At 46.0% G+C, this 13,635-nt stretch overlaps 1 protein-coding gene across 2 annotated transcripts in view; it reads left to right on the top strand.

Moving 5' to 3' along the window:
• The window catches only part of LOC141003141 (F-box/WD repeat-containing protein 7-like), a 28,463-nt gene that overhangs the window by 3,058 nt on the left and 11,770 nt on the right, over positions 1-13,635 (top strand). The gene's annotated exons all lie outside the window — the stretch shown is intronic.

Genomic DNA, 13,635 nt, shown 5'->3' with positions numbered 1-13,635 from the left:
TGACTGCTGAGAGAAAGTGTGTGTGTTCCTCTGTTGCTGCATCACAGAGGTGATTAAGTATTTATTTCCCCAACAACTTATTAACTTAACTTAGTACACTCCGGGTTTCTATTAAAGACATTATTCTGTTTTATAAATGAGGAACTTAAACATTCACAGATGAGTTAATTAAAAACATCGAAGGATTTTCCTTTAAAAAAACAAAACAGTGTTCAGATTTACACAGAAATAATCCCTCTCAATCTGGATTTACGACCCTCTGGCAGTGTAAGTAAATGTATTGAGGTTCAGTTTTCAAGTTTTCAAGTTTTTACGCTCTGGTCTGGGTGGGAAAGTCATTTTCTGGTTAACCCGACTGTAAATTGTTCTGTATGTCTATTCAAAAATACACAGTTTTTCTGGCACTAACAAAGCTGGAAACCGTCCCGACATCTTGTTGAAAATATCCAGCGGCTTCACACTTACAGATGTTGAAACTCAGTCTGGAGCAGTGGTCTCTGGCTTTGCTGCCTTCCTGTTTATCGATCGTCAGTGTCACACTTGAACAAAGGAAAAGATATCGTGTTAAAATTTGGTAAAAGTCTTTTAATCCTGGGAGGTTTGAAGGCACAAGTACACCTCACTAGTCTGAAGTGTTAATTAATTAATTAATTAATTAATCGATGTTTCCCAAAGACGTCGACGTCCTCAAATGTCCTCAGCCCAGAGGAGGAAAGAAACCAGAACATGTTCATGTTTAATGAGCTGGAATCAGAATTTAGATGTAACCAACAGATGAATCGATTATCAGAATTGTTGGTTTTAAGAATTAATGAAATGTTGAACAACTAATTGATGAATCGTCGCAGGTCTAGAAGGGTTGTAACAGTAATTAAAGCTGTCAGATAAAAGTAATGGAGTAAAAAGTACGATAGTTCCCTCTGAGATGTTGTTCTTTCAATAATATGGGAAGTAAAGTAACAAATGTCAGCACATTTAAATCATTTAAACACACACATACACACACACACACACACACACACACACACACACACACACACACACACACAAGGTGTGTGTGTAGGAATGTGCAGCAGTGACCATTCCTCAGATTCCTCTCACGACTCCATCGGGATCATGGGATATGAAGTCTCCTCCTGTGGGAACTGTTGGCTTCACACACACACACACACACACACACACACACACACACACACACACACGCACACACACGATGGGAAGCTTGATCATTAATGTAGATGCAGGTCTGTAGTTCTCTCTGTGACCACCAGAGGCAGCGCTGTGGGTTTATTCAATTCAGAGCACATGAGATGATTTGGACATTTGATTTGATGATGGACTGTGTGTGTGTGTGTGTGAGTGTGTGTGTGTGTGTGTGTGTGTGTGTGTGTGTGTGTGTGTGTGTGTGTGTGTTTGTGACGTACAGACGGAAAAAACTAGGGCACTAATCTGGTGAGACTGTAATCTAAGAGCATTTTTTTCCAGATTACTACACATATAGGAGATTACACACACAGACACACCACACAAACACACACACACAGAGTTTCACACTGAGTTTATAAGGTTTATCTTTTTTAAACCGGTTCACTGTGAGAGTGGCAACAAATTCAATCTTTTCATAATTCACTCAGATGTAACACACATTCTCTGAAACACATGACCTCTGCATGTTGTCGTTCACACACACACACACACACACACACACACACACACTCTCTGCTCATTCCAGGGTCAGATGACTGGTGTGAATAGAGGCACATTAGAGCTTCTGGTATCTCTGGTATGTGGACTCACTGAGTCAGGAGGAGGACGGACCTGACAGTGTCGGGACAGTTTCATGTTGGTCTGAAGCTCAGCTCGTCTGAAGCTCGGCTCGTCTGAAGCTCGGCTCGTCCGAAGCTCGGCTCGTCCGAAGCTCAGCTCGTCCGAAGCTCAGCTCGTCCGAAGCTCAGCTCGTCCGACCCTGAAGGACGTCTCGCTGTAAAGAAACAGTTGGAGTACAGTGAGAATATTTAATGAGCGCATCAGCAAATATTCACATCCTTCATTCACAAACAAACGTCTCATTCATGAGCCTCAGTGTCCCGAAATATATCAAGGAAATGGTTCTGAACACAACATCCAGACTGATGGCAGCAGCGTGGCTCTGTTAGCTCCGTTAGCTCCCTTAAAGCTCGAGAAGACAAGACAAAGGTATTTGTGTGTTAAATCTCATCAGTGTCGCTGAGTGGACAGATAACTGGTTCCAGCACCAGTTGTAGTGTGTGGATCCATCGTGTTGGTCCGGACTTTGACCCGTCCTGATCTTTGGATTCTACAACTCAATCAAAAACCATCGAGCTTCTTCAAACCAGTGAGATAACCAGTGAGATAACCAGTGAGATAACCAGTGTGGATCAGACCCTGACAGCGTTCACTCACAATACCAAGCCTCACCTTAACACACCCTCATACTGTGTGTGTGTGTGTGAGCACAGGAGGTCACATTCCAGCGCCGGGCAGCTTTCCAGCCAGTCGGGTCCGCCACGCCGATCCCGCCGAGTCAGCGCACTACATACACACACACACACACACACACACACACACACACACACACACACACACACACATTCCTGGAGCTGCGGCAGTTCCTGGAGTCTTGTGCTCGTCAGCAGGACGGAGGTTTGAACCAGCGACCTTCGCTCTCTGCGGAGGTTCAGCTCAGTTAATCAACTTTAATCTGCGACCGTCTGACGGAGGAGAAGAACCCGGCCTTCAGCTTTTATTTGATCCGATCCACGTCGATACGAGTCGTGTTTCCAAAGCGAGCCTGACGTCACATATTTAAAAATCAAGTCTCAGAAGCTGATCGAGAGATTCAGGGAGGTTTTTTGTCAGTTGTCCTTTTGATTGTTTTAGCTTCAGTCCAAACTCCATCTTCAGCGCAGCGTCCGAACCATCATGCTACATGTTACTGTCGCTCGTGAGGAAGATGAGCAGCTTCGTTCCTGTTTTTCACCGAGAAACGTTCATGAGAAGTGACAATTTATCAGATCTCTTCTTTATCCGTACACACACTCTCACATCTCAGTTTTTTATTAGACATGCATTGAAGTACACGTTCAGGAAACAGCTGGATGTGCTGTAACATTAAGAGGATGAACACACACTCACACTCTCTCACACACACACACACACACACACTGTTTTACGGTGTGTAAGGCGACACTTGAGGAACGTCAGTAAACCTTCAGTTTCTTCAGACGCTCCCCCACTTTGTTTGTCTTTCTTTGAGTTCCCGTCGACGACTTCACACACAGACTCCTTTCTTTTTATATATTTCTACACACGAATACGTCACATCGCCGACTTCTTCAAACACACTTTAATGTTCATACAGTACTTTATTATATTTAGTGTGTTTATACGTATTAATCTCTTGAGATGTTCTTGACAGCTGTGGGAAACACTCGTCACTTCTCCTCTCCAGAGAAACTACTTGTGAGTGTAAATACAGACCTTTAATATCACAGAGAGCTGTGGGTCAGGTGGATCCAAACAGACTGAACCTTATGGAAATGTCACAGTTCTGACCCGCTGAGACACAACACCATGTTTCACCTTTTACATACTTCCTTCCCTTCTTCCTTCCTTCCTTGCTTCCGTCCTTCCTTCCTTCCTTCCTTCCATCCCTCCTTCCTTCCGTCCTTCCTTCCGTCCTTCCTTCCTTCCTTCCTTCCTTCCGTCCTTCCTTCCTTCCTTCCTTCCATCCCTCCTTCCTTCTGTCCTTCCTTCTCTCCCTTCTTCCTTCAATCCTTCCTTCCTTCCTTCCTTCCTCCCTTCCTTCCATCCGTCCGTCCGTCCGTCCTTCCTTCCTTCCCTCCTTCCTTCCTTCCTTCCTTCCTGCTCCCTTCCTTCCTCCCTCCCTTCCCTCCTCTGTGCTGATAGTGAACACTGGTATATCCTGATTTCCCCCCAGAGACGACTGCAGCTCTCTCACAGCTCCTCATTAAAATATACATGAGCACTAAGTCCCTTACATCCCTGCAACACTCCCTGCATTTATTATTGATGAACACACACACACACACACACACACACACACACACGGTGCAGCCCGGGTGTTTATTTGCCTTATAAAGCACCTGTTGTTTGCTGCATTGCACCTCTGTAATCTGTCCCACTGGAAACAGCAGCTTGTGTTTGGATCCTTGTCAGCTCGATAACCACAGCGTCCGTCTCATAAAACACATCTGTGCTGGTCCACCTCGTTCCCAGTAACTGAGACGGTACCGGGCCCTGCATCCAGAATTATCTTACACTCTTAGAAGCTGTTTCAAGTGTTTCCAGTGTCTTTAAGTTTCTAAAAGCCGTTTTAAAACCCGTTCAGATTTGGGCCAAGAACTGTGGTTTTATTGACGATATAAAGTACAGATCCAGCTTCTGGGTGGCCTCAGTCGTCTGTTTATTCTCAGTACTTCCACCCGGTTATATTTGTCCAAACAGGCAGTTTACTTCACTGCACATTAGCCGGAAGCTAGCGAGCAGCAGTCAACCTCAGCAGAGACTCTGGTTCTGGTTCTGGTTCTGGTTCTCTCTCTCCTCTCTGTAACGTGAAGTCCATTTCCCCTCCAGCTCCAGTCAGCAGTCAACATTACAGGACAGAAACACCCGACAGTGGAGGTCACCTCCGGATCACTGCTGCAGTCGGGCTGATAAACAGGAGTGAAGATAAACCCCAGAAGTTAAAACGTGATCTCTGAGCTCTCCTCCCGTCCACGAACAGAATCTGACTCCAGAACATCTGGATCTGTACCTGACGTTTGATTTGTTTTGATTGAAAATTACATATTGTGGGTTTATTAATTAATTAGCCTTAATAAAGTATTAGCCTTTAGCTAACAAGTTAAGCTAGTTAGCTAACCAGCTGTAAATGTTCCTTTATGGTAGTAAATTGCTTTGTTACGCTACATGGAGAGAAGCTAAGTAAAGCTAACTAGCACTGAGCTACAGGTGTGTGGAAGAACAACAACAGTATCGAGGATCAAACAGTCGGTGATGGATGTTTCGTGTCGTTCGTATGTTTTCAGACTCGTCTTTATTATTTAGCAGCGAGTCGAGCGCCGACTTCAAACAGCACTTTGAACAGTCAGAGCCTGCAGCTTCTGCTTCTGCTTCTGCTGCCTGATGCATAAAATGAACCAACGTAAAGAGAGAGAGTCGGTTTCTACTGGACTCTACTCGCTACATACATCCAGACACACACACACACACACACACAGATGAAAATCAATCCTTCACACATTCCTCTGATCTGCTCCCGCCGTCTCTTTATTGATTCTTCACACACTCGTAGGCTAATCCTGCCGGCGCACACACACACACACACACACACTTGAACTACACACTCACTACTAACACACACACACTCGAACAGAGAGCACATCTGCCTCGGCCTTTGAAGTGCTTCTCTCTGTTTCCAGTGTCTGACAGTGGTTAGCTGCAAGGATACAACACACACACACACACACACACACACACGAGTATGTGTGTTTTCCCATATGTACAGACTTGTTGTTGTGAACACACACTTGAAGACGTTATTCACACACCGATTAATTCATAGAAACACACACACACACACGCAGGGTCCTCAAGTGTGGGAAAGAGTCAGCTGTTTTAATGCATAACACACACACACACACACACACACACACACACACACACACACACACACACACACAGCAGTTTCAGGTTTTACGAGACCATCAGAGGGAGCGACTCAGTGGGTCTGCATACCAGAAGGGGGTGAGGGAGGGAGAGGGAACAACAGATGAAGACGAGATGGAGGTCGTGATGTTTCTTGTGTTCAAACATTCGACATGATGTTTCTTCTCTAACACACCTGAGCTGAGACGTATTAATCACGAGAGCCACATAACAGGTCCACGGTGACACCAGCACCGGCCGGTGTCAGGCCCACGTTTTAATCCCTGTTGTTCCTCACAGTCAGAGGAATAAAAAGTGTGTCCTGGTTTGGTTTTTAAACCGTCTCTGCTGTCAGACGAAGAGTCAATCACGCTCGACAGGAGGAGGTCGAACCAGAGACGACTGTGCGGCTTTAAAAGGCAGAAAGTGCAGAGGGTTCAGATTTATGACGGTGTGGAGGCCGAGCGGGACGAAGAGGAGAGGGAACGAGTCTGAATTGGTAACAGACGTAAAGTTAAAGTAAAGAAGGATGGAGGAAATGTTGCGACGGAGAGGAAGAAGGTCAGAGAGGAGGAGAGGAGGAAATGAGAACCAGAACCAGAGAGAGAGGACGGAGGTGACGGAGGGTGAATTGAGCCCGGTGCATTATGGGATTGATCCGTGATGAAACCGATGTGATGACACACGCAGAGAGATTTACAGATTAACGGGTCCAGAGGTCAAAGGTCACCTGGGTCCCGATGAGGCTGATTGACGGGCGAGGTGAAGCCAGGGGGCGGGGTCAGAGCGGGGTCAGGTGATTGACAGGTGTGTTTAGAGGCACAGCTTCTCACAGTGGAGGGATTAAACTCAGAAGCCCCGAGGTCTCAGAGCGATGTTAGAAAGTGTTATTTACAACATCTACAAGCTGAAATCTGCAATGCTAAGCTAACAGCATTAGCGCACACCTTCGAGCTTGACCGTCAGTAACGTCTTTTCAAATCGATTTGTGATCTCTGGGCTTCCGTAGACTTGGATTATACTGAGCGAGTCCAGCTGCTTCAGATGTTTAGCAGGAAACAGTGAACTGCTCCTTTAACGACATCACTTTGTGTTCAGGGAACTCGTGACGGGTGTTTTCTGACATTTTGCAGACTAATCTTTTAACAGATTAATCAAACAATCAAGAGATTAACAGACTGTAAATGTTTGATGTTTGCAGCTGGAGTGTTGAACAAGCGGACGCGAGCGTGATGATCTGCAGGATCGAGCTCCGACGTGTTGTGTGATCTGGATTAGTTCTGTAGACGTGAATGAAAAGCAGATTTATCAGCTCACACTCGTCTTAACGTTAACGTGGTGGGATGCATCGTGCGGGAAGGCGTCTCTAACGTACAGGTAGTTCACAGCACAATGTGAGGAACACCTGTGAGCGTGATACAAACACCTTCTGACTCCGTGTCAACACAAACTCATGGTGACCGCCGGCTACGTCCTCCACAGGTGTTTCTGTTTTTCTGGACACTGGGTTTATTCTGCAGTGGAGACGAATCAGCCCTGAGCTGCTTCTCGTTCGTGTGTTGGAGTGAGTCTGCAATTGAAATAACATGAGGAAGGAGAGGACAGAGGAAGGAGAGGACAGAGGAAGGAGAGGACAGAGTGGGGAGGTGGGTTTTAACCTGAGGCAGACGGGGAGGAAGAAGAAGAAGAAGGAGGAGGAGGCTGAATAGGTGAAGGAGGAGGAGGAGGGAGGTGTTGTGTGTTTAGTCTCCAGGCTCTGAGTGAAGGTCTGACCTCCCTAATTATCCCCCTTGTGTGTGTGTGTGTGTGTGTGTGTGTGTGTGTGTGTGTGTGTGTGTGTGTGTGTGTGTGTGTGTCTCTGGGACTCTCAGTGTGACGACCTTAAGGTCAATCAGCTGTGAGAAAGCTGCGACCTCTAACAACCCCCTGCTGGGCGTCTGTGTGTGTGTGTTTGGGAAAATGACTCTGTGTGTGTGTGTGTGTGTGTGTGTGTGTGCAGGTACGTGCTCACGTTTCAGTCCTGCTTCTTGTCCATCTGGACGGTCGGCTCTTTGACCCGTCCTGGCTGGAGGCGGTGCTGTGACCAGCGAGCAGCGTTCAGCTGATACGGCCCGAAAATAATTCTGATAATGAAGACAAACGCTGAGTACTGGATCTAATATTTGGTCGACCCAAAGCGTAGAGTACATACACATACACATGATCATCCGTTATTGAAGAGAGTGAAATAAAATGGAGTTGACCACAACTGTTATATGAAGAGAGAAATGTCTGCAGGTTAAAGTGACACGCTGACTGTAACATGGTACAGTGTGGAGTAACGCAGTATATGACTGTGGTACAGTGTGGAGTAACGCAGTACATGATGTGGTACAGTGTGGAGTCACGCAGTACATGATGTGGTACAGTGTGGAGTAACGCAGTATATGATGTGGTACAGTGTGGAGTAACGCAGTATATGACTGTGGTACAGTGTGGAGTAACGCAGTATATGATGTGGTACAGTGTGGAGTAACGCAGTACATGATGTGGTACAGTGTGGAGTCACGCAGTACATGATGTGGTACAGTGTGGAGTAACGCAGTATATGATGTGGTACAGTGTGGAGTAACGCAGTATATGACTGTGGTACAGTGTGGAGTAACGCAGTATATGACTGTGGTACAGTGTGGAGTAACGCAGTATATGATGTGGTACAGTGTGGAGTAACGCAGTACATGATGTGGTACAGTGTGGAGTCACGCAGTACATGATGTGGTACAGTGTGGAGTAACGCAGTATATGATGTGGTACAGTGTGGAGTAACGCAGTATATGATGTGTGGGGTGTAATACAGTATAAGGTGCAATGTATAAATATATATGTGTTACTTCCTTGTAAGGAATTTTAAATGTTACTCTGGTGAAAAAAGTACCCAACAGTAACTCTATCTGTACCCAAAGGTACTTTTTTCACCACTGAGTAACATTTAAAATTGTACTTAAGTACAGTAATCGAGTACATGTACTTGTGTAGTTCCATCAGGGGGAGGAGCTATCAAATCCATGTAGTGGAGTCAAAGTAGTGTAACATGTAAGTACTGCAGTACAACAGAAGTACTGTAGTACAACAGAAGTACTGCAGTACAACAGAAGTACTGCAGTACAACAGAAGTACTACAGTACAACAGAAGTACTGTAGTACAACAGAAGTACTGCAGTACAACAGAAGTACTGCAGTACAACAGAAGTACTGCAGTACAACAGAAGTACTGCAGTACAACAGAAGTACTGTAGTACATCAGAAGTACTGCAGTACAACAGAAGTACTGCAGTACAACGGAAGTACTGCAGTACAACAGAAGTACTACAGTACAACAGAAGCACTGTAGTACAACAGAAGCACTGCAGTACAACAGAAGTACTGTAGTACATCAGAAGTACTGCAGTACATCAGAAGCACTGCAGTACAACAGAAGTACTGTAGTACAACAGAAGTACTGTAGTACAACAGAAGTACTGCAGTACAACAGAAGTACTGTAGTACATCAGAAGTACTGCAGTACAACAGAAGTACTGCAGTACAACAGAAGTACTGCAGTACAACAGAAGTACTACAGTACAACAGAAGTACTGTAGTACAACAGAAGCACTGCAGTACAACAGAAGTACTGTAGTACATCAGAAGTACTGCAGTACAACAGAAGTACTGTAGTACAACAGAAGTACTGTAGTACAACAGAAGTACTGCAGTACAACAGAAGTACTGTAGTACAACAGAAGTACTGTAGTACAACAGAAGTACTGCAGTACAACAGAAGTACTGTAGTACAACAGAAGTACTGTAGTACAACAGAAGTACTGCAGTACAACAGAAGTACTGCAGTACAACAGAAGTACTGTAGTACATCAGAAGTACTGCAGTACAACAGAAGTACTGCAGTACAACAGAAGTACTGCAGTACAACAGAAGCACTGCAGTACAACAGAAGCACTGCAGTACAACAGAAGTACTGCAGTACAACAGAAGCACTGCAGTACAACAGAAGTACTACAGTACAACAGAAGTACTGTAGTACAACAGAAGCACTGCAGTACAACAGAAGTACTGTAGTACATCAGAAGTACTGCAGTACAACAGAAGTACTGTAGTACAACAGAAGTACTGCAGTACAACAGAAGCACTGCAGTACAACAGAAGTACTACAGTACAACAGAAGTACTGCAGTACAACAGAAGCACTGCAGTACAACAGAAGTACTGTAGTACATCAGAAGTACTGCAGTACAACAGAAGTACTGTAGTACAACAGAAGTACTGCAGTACAACGGAAGTACTGCAGTACAACAGAAGTACTACAGTACAACAGAAGCACTGTAGTACAACAGAAGCACTGCAGTACAACAGAAGTACTGTAGTACATCAGAAGTACTGCAGTACATCAGAAGCACTGCAGTACAACAGAAGTACTGTAGTACAACAGAAGTACTGTAGTACAACAGAAGTACTGCAGTACAACAGAAGTACTGTAGTACATCAGAAGTACTGCAGTACAACAGAAGTACTGCAGTACAACAGAAGTACTGCAGTACAACAGAAGTACTGCAGTACAACAGAAGTACTACAGTACAACAGAAGTACTGTAGTACAACAGAAGCACTGCAGTACAACAGAAGTACTGTAGTACATCAGAAGTACTGCAGTACAACAGAAGTACTGTAGTACAACAGAAGTACTGTAGTACAACAGAAGTACTGCAGTACAACAGAAGTACTGTAGTACAACAGAAGTACTGTAGTACAACAGAAGTACTGCAGTACAACAGAAGTACTGTAGTACAACAGAAGTACTGTAGTACAACAGAAGTACTGCAGTACAACAGAAGTACTGCAGTACAACAGAAGTACTGTAGTACATCAGAAGTACTGCAGTACAACAGAAGTACTGCAGTACAACAGAAGTACTGCAGTACAACAGAAGTACTACAGTACAACAGAAGTACTGTAGTACAACAGAAGCACTGCAGTACAACAGAAGCACTGCAGTACAACAGAAGTACTGCAGTACAACAGAAGCACTGCAGTACAACAGAAGTACTACAGTACAACAGAAGTACTGTAGTACAACAGAAGCACTGCAGTACAACAGAAGTACTGTAGTACATCAGAAGTACTGCAGTACAACAGAAGTACTGTAGTACAACAGAAGTACTGTAGTACAACAGAAGTACTGCAGTACAACAGAAGTACTGTAGTACAACAGAAGTACTGTAGTACAGCTCTTTAATATGAAAGTGTGTTGAGGTTGAGGCGCAGTGACGTGACGCGTTCTAGAACACACACGTCACAGAAATGGATACATTTTCTCAGAGTTCTACCACACACACACACACACTGCACGCGGCTCCACCCCTCCCTCTGCCTCCCTCTCTCTCCCTCCCTCTCTCTCCCTCCCTCTCTCTCTCTCTCTCTCTCTCTCACGAGGCAGAGAGAGAGAGAGAGAGAGAGAGAGGGAGGGAGAGAGAGGGGGGGGAGAGGGAGGGGGAGAGAGAGAGAGAGAGAGAGAGAGGGAGGGAGAGAGAGAGAGGGAGGGGGGAGAGAGAGGGAGACATGTCCCTGCGTGTTCCTGTGCGGGTCGAGCGACACTCACTCACAGGGAGAGAGAGAGGCAGCAGCAGTTCCTCGCGCCGCGGACGGTCGCACTGACTCTATGTGATCAGTTTCTGCTCTGATCGATCCGCTCATTGACCGGATGGATTGCTGACGTCACGCCGCGCTGGCTCTCCGGACCGAATCGTTGTAAAGTGTCAGTTTGTGCGTTTCGTCGGAACCGAGCCGACCCAGCGGGGCAGCCATGGGGTTCTACGGCACCTTGAAGCTCATCTTCTACAAAGTGAGTATCGATCCGTCGGATCGGTGTTTGTTCGATTGATCGATCAGCTGACGTCAGCAGCTGCGGGGCTGTGCGTGATTGCGGGGGGCGGGGGGGGGGGGGGGACTGTCCTGCAGGTATTCAAGGTTGTCAGGCTCCCGCAACACCGGGATGACGAGGCGTTTCTCCCTGACAGCGGAGTGTGTGCGTGTGTGCGTGCGTGTGTTTGTGTGTGTGCGTGTGTGGACCACTGCGGATCTGACAGAGGCTGCTCTCTCTCTCTCTCTCTCTCTCTCTCTCCCTCTCTCTCTCTCTCTCTCTCTGATTGGATTATTGATTATTGATTATGGATCAGGCAGCAGCTGTGTGTGTGTCTGTGTGTGTGCTCTGAGCCTAAACACATGAAGCCAGTGAGCAAGGCATCGTGAGGGGGTTTGAGTCCCTGCGTGATGTGTCAGGCTCTGGTTTATTGCAGCACATATCTGTAATCTACACAGCGATCAATAAGAGCGGAGCCGCACCTGAGGATCTGATCACTGTGGCAGCACAGGGGCTGGAAAGATCCATTTTGGGGTGTTTTAAATCGGCAGAAGTGGACAAAAAGGACTGAAAAACAGCAAAGTGAAGCTGATTTTAACCTCACACATGTTCTTCTTACTCAGTCGAACACAAGTGACAGAGGGGTGACACAGTGCAGCTGGTGGGAACTGAATTTTGGGGTCTAATCTGGTGCGAAACAAGCAGAAGTCAACCAAAACTTAAAGGATTCAATGCATGTTCACCTTTACAGCCTAAAACTACAACAACACACACTGAAAACACACATAAAGGAGGCACATTACACTGAACAGCTCCTGTAAACTGCATCGAATGAGTGAAATATGGTGTAAACGCTGTAAAAATCCATGGAAAACACCTAAAATCAGACTAAATCTATAGTGTATATGTCTTGATCATCTTTAAAACACGACCCACAAGATCAGAATCATAGAAACCAACACGTTTGCTTCCATAAACTGTGGAAACCCGTGAACATCTCTGTGAGGTCCAACACGGTGTCAGAACTTTAAAAGACTTCAGGTCAGATTGAATGTTTCATCCAGGAGATAATCTGTGGAAATGTTACAGAGGTCCAGATTAAAGACGAACTGAGCTCAGTGGATCCTGTGAACTGACACACGGGTCAGCGTGATGTCACAGCGGACCTTCTCCTGCTCATCACCACGGAGACGTGAGGGCCCAGAAGGTGGCAGAACCATCAGATGTTTGCTCGGATCAGACGGTTCTGGTTTTAACAGTAAACACATTTTAGTTTCCCTCCTCGCAAGTCAAGTTTTTCTCTTTAGGACTTAATGAAATCCACACAGACGACATCTGCTGTTGGAGAGCGGCGACATCATGGGGGGGAGGAGGGGGAGAGGGGGGAGGAGGGGAGGAGGAGGGGAGGGGGGAGGAGGGGGGAGGAGGGGGAGTAAAGTCTGAAAATGAAAAGCAGATTACGAGTTTTGTTTGTAGTGAAGAGCTCAGATCAGAGCCTGGTGGTGTCGATGGCGTCATTTAATATGTAATGAGCTTCTTCTTCTTCTTCTTCTTCTTCTTCTGCTTCTTCTTCTTCTTCTGCTTCTTCTTCTTCTTCTTCTTCTTCTTCTTCTTCTGCTTCTTCTTCTTCTTGTGTTTTATCTCGTGTAGCGACTGTGATTATGCAGTCAGACAGAAAACACTGTGTTCACATGAGGATGCCAAGAGCAGGAAGGACACACACATACTGTCCTGTACATCCACAGCCTCCTGTGTGTGTGTGTGTGTGTGTGTGTGTGTGTGTGTGTGTGTGTGTGTGTGTGTGTGTGTGTGTGTGTGTGTGCAGCCTGTTAGCGCGTGCTGCTCTATTTTCGACCAGCGCTGCACCGGCGACATTCCTGCGATTTTCTGCATTCCTGCGTTCATTCAGAGAGAGACACACACACACACACACACACACACACACACACACAGACACACACACACACACACACACACACACACAGGCTGATTCAGACCTCTGGGCCGCTGCGTTCGTGTGACTGAACGAGCGTAGGTGTTTCCAGTGTCTTTGTAG

Source organism: Pagrus major, chromosome 10 (assembly GCF_040436345.1).
Source record: "Pagrus major chromosome 10, Pma_NU_1.0".
In the NCBI taxonomy this organism is placed as follows: Eukaryota; Metazoa; Chordata; class Actinopteri; order Spariformes; family Sparidae; genus Pagrus; species Pagrus major.
The sequence above is the reverse complement of the archived record's forward strand: the minus strand, read 5'-3'. Positions and strand labels throughout refer to the sequence as shown.